Source organism: Marmota monax, unplaced genomic scaffold (assembly GCF_021218885.2).
Source record: "Marmota monax isolate L192 unplaced genomic scaffold, Marmota_monax_Labrador192_F-V1.1 WCK01_AAM20220418_F8-fsc00044, whole genome shotgun sequence".
NCBI classification, from domain to species: Eukaryota; Metazoa; Chordata; class Mammalia; order Rodentia; family Sciuridae; genus Marmota; species Marmota monax.
The window spans coordinates 10,828,745-10,834,744 of NW_026695198.1; the positions used below are offsets into that span (position 1 = coordinate 10,828,745).

The 6,000-nt window shown below is 38.2% G+C and overlaps 1 protein-coding gene and 1 long non-coding RNA gene across 2 annotated transcripts in view; one reads left to right on the forward strand and one right to left on the reverse strand.

The window, feature by feature from the left end:
* LOC124082123 (uncharacterized) overlaps nucleotides 1-1,803 on the forward strand; it is a 50,187-nt gene extending 48,384 nt beyond the window's left edge. The window contains exon 2 of the long non-coding RNA XR_006848272.1: nucleotides 1,388-1,803. This is a non-coding gene — a long non-coding RNA (uncharacterized LOC124082123). The remainder of the gene's footprint in view (nucleotides 1-1,387) is intronic.
* Nucleotides 1-2,404, reverse strand: part of LOC124082122 (short-chain dehydrogenase/reductase family 16C member 6) — a 35,305-nt gene extending 32,901 nt beyond the window's left edge. Inside the window, exon 1 of the mRNA XM_046428576.1 lies at nucleotides 2,313-2,404. The gene's annotated coding sequence lies outside the window, so the exon portion shown is untranslated. The remainder of the gene's footprint in view (nucleotides 1-2,312) is intronic.
* Nucleotides 2,405-6,000: the final 3,596 nt, after the last annotated feature.

A 6,000-nucleotide genomic window follows, 5' to 3' on the forward strand; every position in this document is an offset into this window, starting at 1 on the left:
GTCTGAGAGACTGTCAAGTAAACTCAGGGCTACAGCATGGGTAAGTGGTATAAGGTATGGTCTCAACAAAGGGCTTTTTGTCCAGGGGTTCTATGACATCGAGTCTGATTCTAAACAGCGCAGTAAAGAAAAAGTGGCAGAGAGCATAGTATTTGAGATTTATTTAGAAGACTACCTTCAAGTGAGAAAGAAAAAGGTATTACAAATCTCTTTTATTTACACATTTGGGTTTACTACGAATATTAACTATATTCTTAAAGATATTATTGTGGGGAAATTTTAGGAACTTCCACTAACCTTAATGTTTGCTAAATTAATGCAGATTACACATTTTCAATGGAGAGAGAGATCAAGTGATAGAAAATTCACTGCCTTCTCCAAGCTTATACAGACTTCTCTGTCTCAAGCATAAATAATCCTGAAGCAACCTATAGTGTATTTCACTGATGAGAGGAAACCATATCTTATCATTTACTTAACATAAATAAAGGTATGGTGGAGAAGGCAGTATGAGTCTTTTTATGTGAAGAACACATGAAAATTGGAATTTTTTTCTCCTATCTTTTCTTTATGGTACAGTTTATTATCAAGGTAGATGATGTGCTTTATCTTGAAAGATATTCATGTACCTTGTTATGAAGGTTGTTAAATTGTTAAGTTTCAGCAGTATTTTGTTATGCTTGTGAATCACCTGGAGGACAAGAGGTTTTTTTTTTTTTTTTTTTTTTTGTACCTAGGATTGAATCCAGGGCACTTAGTTGCTTACGGTCTCACTATGTTGCTGAGGCTGGCTTTAAACTCTGGATCCTCCTGCCTCATCTTCCCTAGCCACTGGGATTATAGGCTTGTGCCACCGCACCAGCTAAAGAGGACAGGAGTTTTGACATTTTCCCAGTCATTCATTGTTTAAATGGTCACTGAACCAAGGGAGTACACTTTTTTTTTTCAGACCACTGAAAGCACTCAATTTTGAAACAAAGGAAAAAAGTACATGTGATATAGGAAGTGCTGGCCAGAAAAGATGATTGCTTTCAGATGAAGGCTTGGGCAATTGGGGTGACCAGAAAGACAGAAAAAAAAATCTCGAAGCATAATGATAAGCAAATATTTACCAAGTAATAAATGACACTATGTGTGTGTGTATGTCTTTGCCTTATTTTATTCAATCCTTAAAATAGCCCTGTGGGGCAAGAGAGAGACTCACTTGGGGATGGAACTCGCCAAGGATTGCACCATTCCTAAGTAGAAGTGGGACTGGAGCCCATACTGGAGAATTTCACAACTGTTCATCCTTTGACCATTACACATGTAACTTTCCTAAGTAACTTTTAGTACACTGGGCTTTGAATCACAGGATCTTCTTTCATGTTTTTTTTTTTTTTTTCAGGCATGTACTGTGTGCTTTGGGTTAAAGGATTGGCTGAGAATGGAGTAAAGATCAGTACCATTTCTACACAAGTGTTGTAACTGGATACCTGCAATGAGCAGGATTCAACTTTGGAGGCATGAACTCAACGGCTGGCTCTGCAACCTACTAGTAGAGCAATTTGGGCACATATTGCCCTTCTAAGCCATGTGTGTGTGTGTGTGTGTGTGTGTGTATACACATATATATCTATCTGTGAAGTGAGTACCATATCCATCTCCCAGGAATGCCACACAGAGTGAAAGAACAAATGTAAAAAAAGTGTTTTGTAAATTCCAAAATTCTGGGCAAACATTAGCTTGTATCACTTGCACAAGAGACTCTTTGATACTGTCATTGAATTTGCAGTAATCATCCATAAAGATATTCAACACCAAGGCGTGGCGAGTTTTTCACTGGGATTCAGGATTGTGCCTCAACTATGAAACTGTTAAGAAGTGTTGGGAGAGACGTTTTCATGGGAGTTAATCCAAGTCTTATTCTCCATGTTAGCTATTAGTAATTGTAGGAACCTGCTGAGAGACCAAATATAGGCACTTGTTTGTATGCACACTGGTACAAATACAAAGCCAAATAGAGGTGCTCTCCTGGTGGTACATGGGTATAAGCAAGTACCATTCCTCAACTGCTCTTGTTCTCTCATCCAACATTCCTCTTAACCTGACAAAAGCCATAAAAGACAACCAAAAAACAATCAGAAAGCAAGAACAAGGAGACATTGGATATAACAATAGAACCAATTCATGCCCCTGTTTAGAATTTATATACAAAACAGTATAAAAAGATTTACACTAAATCATTAGTATAAATTCTAAACAGGGGCACAGATTGGTTCTACACACCCACCTAGTATATTCTTATGAAGGACCAAAGAACGTAATCTTACCTACACAAATGTTGCTCTCAGATGACACAGGCGTCCTTACCAAGGCTGAAGCAAACACAGCTCATGTCTGCAGCTACCGGTCGTCTCTTAAGTACTTTCCGTTTGACTTGGCCTCCCACACCTTTTGATATCTGTCTGGATGCCAGATGAGGCGTGTTCACCATGAGAATTTGCCTGGGCTTCACCTGTGTTTGTAATGGTGCAAAAAAAATGTACTCCATACATTTTGTGTTTTCAACTTCCAAAGTGTCTAAATAGAGGTGTTTCATGTGAAAATGTAATTTATGGCTGGAACACTGTCACTCTCATATGCCCTCTCACAGGTATCCTGAAATCTTGATTTCTACATGGGGAACACAAACACTTCCTTAGTTTAGTTAAGAAAATGCGAAATACAAGTGATGGCTCATAGAAACAATTTACTAGTCAAGATACATTATTTTCACCCAATTTTTATTTTGGAAAATTTCCCGCACACAGAAAACCTGAGGAAAAGATACATAAATGTCCCAAGGACCTACACTTTAATCAAATAATTGTACCTAATATTTTACCATATTTTCTTTCTTTACTTTCCTTTATCTCTGGCCGAAACATTTGAACTTCAGTTGCAGATATCATGATATTGTACTGCAAGTGTTCAGCACTCATCTCTTAAAATGGAAGTTCTTCTGTACAACCCCAGTAAAATTGCTAGATCTAGTTAAATTAACATTAATTCCATACTATTATCTAATGTTAATCTTTATTCAAATTTCCCTATTTTACCCAAAGACCTAGTCAAAATTTATGCATTGTACTTGGTTATGGTATCCTCTTAGTATCTTTTTGTCTATAATATCTCTATCCCAACTTTAAAAATTGTTTCTTTAAGTATCATTAACTCTTAGAAGAGTCCACACCAGGTATCATACAGAATGTTCCTTGTTTTCTATTGTTTTTTTTCTCATAGTGTCATTTAGTTGGATTTCCATTCCCTGTGTCTTTTAGAAACTTCAAGTTAGATTTAGAAGCTTGATTATATTTAGACTAAACATTTTCAGCAAGAAAATGTTGCCGCAGTCTGGCTGGGTACAAAATCACCGGGCCACCACACCGCCTTGTAGATTCAAACAGCAACTCTTTATTCCCGACCTCTCACCGGCACTCTACATGCACGTTCTGGGAAAAATTCCACACCTCCACCGGGCTCTGCATCCCAAAATACTCTCTGAATCCCGCGAGAACTCAAGGGGAACTCAAGGAGCGGGTGGGCGCCTGAGGCAGCAGGATACGCCCTATTCCCAGCAGAGTCCACCTTAAACCTGGAACTGCCCTAAACCCAAGGCCCTAAATCCAAGGAGCGGGTGCCTGAGGCAGCAGGATACTCCCTATTCCCAGCAGGATCCTCCCTAAACCCAGATCCACCCTGGTCCTTGAGCAGGGTCACCTTTCTCAAACATTCATGCAATGTCACTGCAAATGACCTGGGTCCAAGGCAAGCCCATTTCCACAATGGAGAGTCCTCCCTCTAAGCAACACTGGGTAGGCTGACAAGGAAATTGCCATGTGTCATTCCTACTTGGCTATGGCTCTCAGCAAAATGTCTTATATAATTTTGAACCCACCACCAGCACATCATAGTGTCCAGTGATGCTGGAAGAGAACAGCAGCCATAAGCTTTCTCTATCCTAAAGACTTATTTTCCTCTTCTGATTATTAGAAGTCTATGGGATGGTACTTGGGCACCAGGTGACTATCTTGCTCCCCAAAATGTTTCACTTAGTAAATTTTTAAAGCTATGGACTATTGTTGTAGAGCTGTTTTAAGATCACAGAGAAATGGAGCAGGTGGCACAGAGATCCCCAGTACTCCCCAGTGTCCCCAACTTTCCCACCACCAAACATTATAAGCCAGAGTAATACCTTTGTTATAACTGATAAACCTACATGGCTGTATCATTATAATTCAAAGTCCACAACTTACATGAGGGTTCATTCTTAGTGTTATAGGTTCTATGGATTTTGACATGTATCATACAGACTTACCTCTGATCTAAAAATTTCTACGTTTTTCCTGTTCATCCCCTTTCTCACCCTTGCCCTGGGAAATACCTTCTTTGTATTTTGCCTTTCAGAATGTTGTATGATTTGAATCATACAGTATGTAGCCTTTCAGATTGGCTTCTTTCTTTTAGTAACATGCATTAAAGGTTCTTGAAGTCTTGCCGTGGCTTAAGAACTCATTTTCTTTTATCCCTACATAATATTCCATTGTCTTGGTGCTCTATAACTTATTTATCTTTTCATCTACTTGCTAGTTTTGGCAACTGTGAATAAAGCTGCTATAAGCAGTGTGCAGGTCTTTGTGTGAAAACTCTTTTGAGTTTTCAATTAATAATTTTAAAATCCATTTATGAATCTTGCCTAAAGCTATGATTGAATTGAAACACACCAAATTTATGGTTTAGTACTCTTTCTACATTTATTAACTGGTCTTCGTAACACTTATCATTTTGCTGTACTTTTTTAAAGTCTCTCTGTCAACCAGGGATTCTAAAGAAAGAAGGACTCTGTTGGCCATGTGGATTCATCATGCTTTGTACCTCTTAGGGACTCTCACAAAGCTATATGAAGGCTGGCTGTTACTTTTTGTATTCTCCTTAAACCTAGCCAATGCCTTGTGCATGAATAGTACTAAGTATTTTCTTAAAATCAGTGCAAGAACTAGCCTCAAATGCTGTCATGAATATGGACAACAAACTCTCAATGTATGTACAAGTTCTTAGAAAATAGAAAATTATATGAATTAGACATATTATGACCCAAGAGAAATATATTGAAGTACAACAACTACAGAAGCTCAGAGTTTGCCATATTACTTTTTAGATTGTTTATATCCCATAATTACTGGTTTTTAGATCTCTCTTCCCCTGGACAATAAATTTCTTTAGGGAAAATGTTGGCCTGACTCGCTCTGTATTCTCAGTACCCAAGGAAGGGTCTTACTCACAGTTGGTTCTCCATAAATACAGTTATCACTACTTGATGTTTCAGTCAACAATACACTGTGTATATAACAGTGGTCTCATAAGATGATAATGGAGCTGAAAATTCCTGTTCTCTAAAGATATCATAACCCTCACAGCTTCATAGCACAAAGCATTACTCACATGTTTATTGGAGGTTGGTGTAAACAAACCTACTGTTTTGTCAGGTGTATAAAATAAATCAATACAATTATATACTGTATGTAAAACTTAGTAATAATAACTATGCTATTGATTTATGTGTTTAACACACTATACGATTTATCACTGTTTTAGAGCATATTCCTCTACTCATAATAAGCTAGTTTTTTTTGTAAAACAGCCTGCCCTGTTTTGCTGGCAGCAGCCTCACCCAACTTGTGTTTACCCTAGGTATAAAAGAGGTTATATCAAGTGACTGATCTATACAGTCTAGGTTTGTGTAAGTTCATGGGAGAACAAAATCTCCTAAAAAATGGCTTTCTCAGAACATGTCCCTGTTGTTAAGTAATGTGTGACTCTATATATTAAGTCAGTGAAATAAAGAGGTGCCTGGGGCTAGAAGGAAATTCTCCTTCAAATAGCCTGACACTTACAAGAGACATCCTGCCTGGGAGACACCCTGCAGCCATCTATCTCCCTGAGACATCCTGCGGCCATCTGTCTTCCTGAAACATCCTG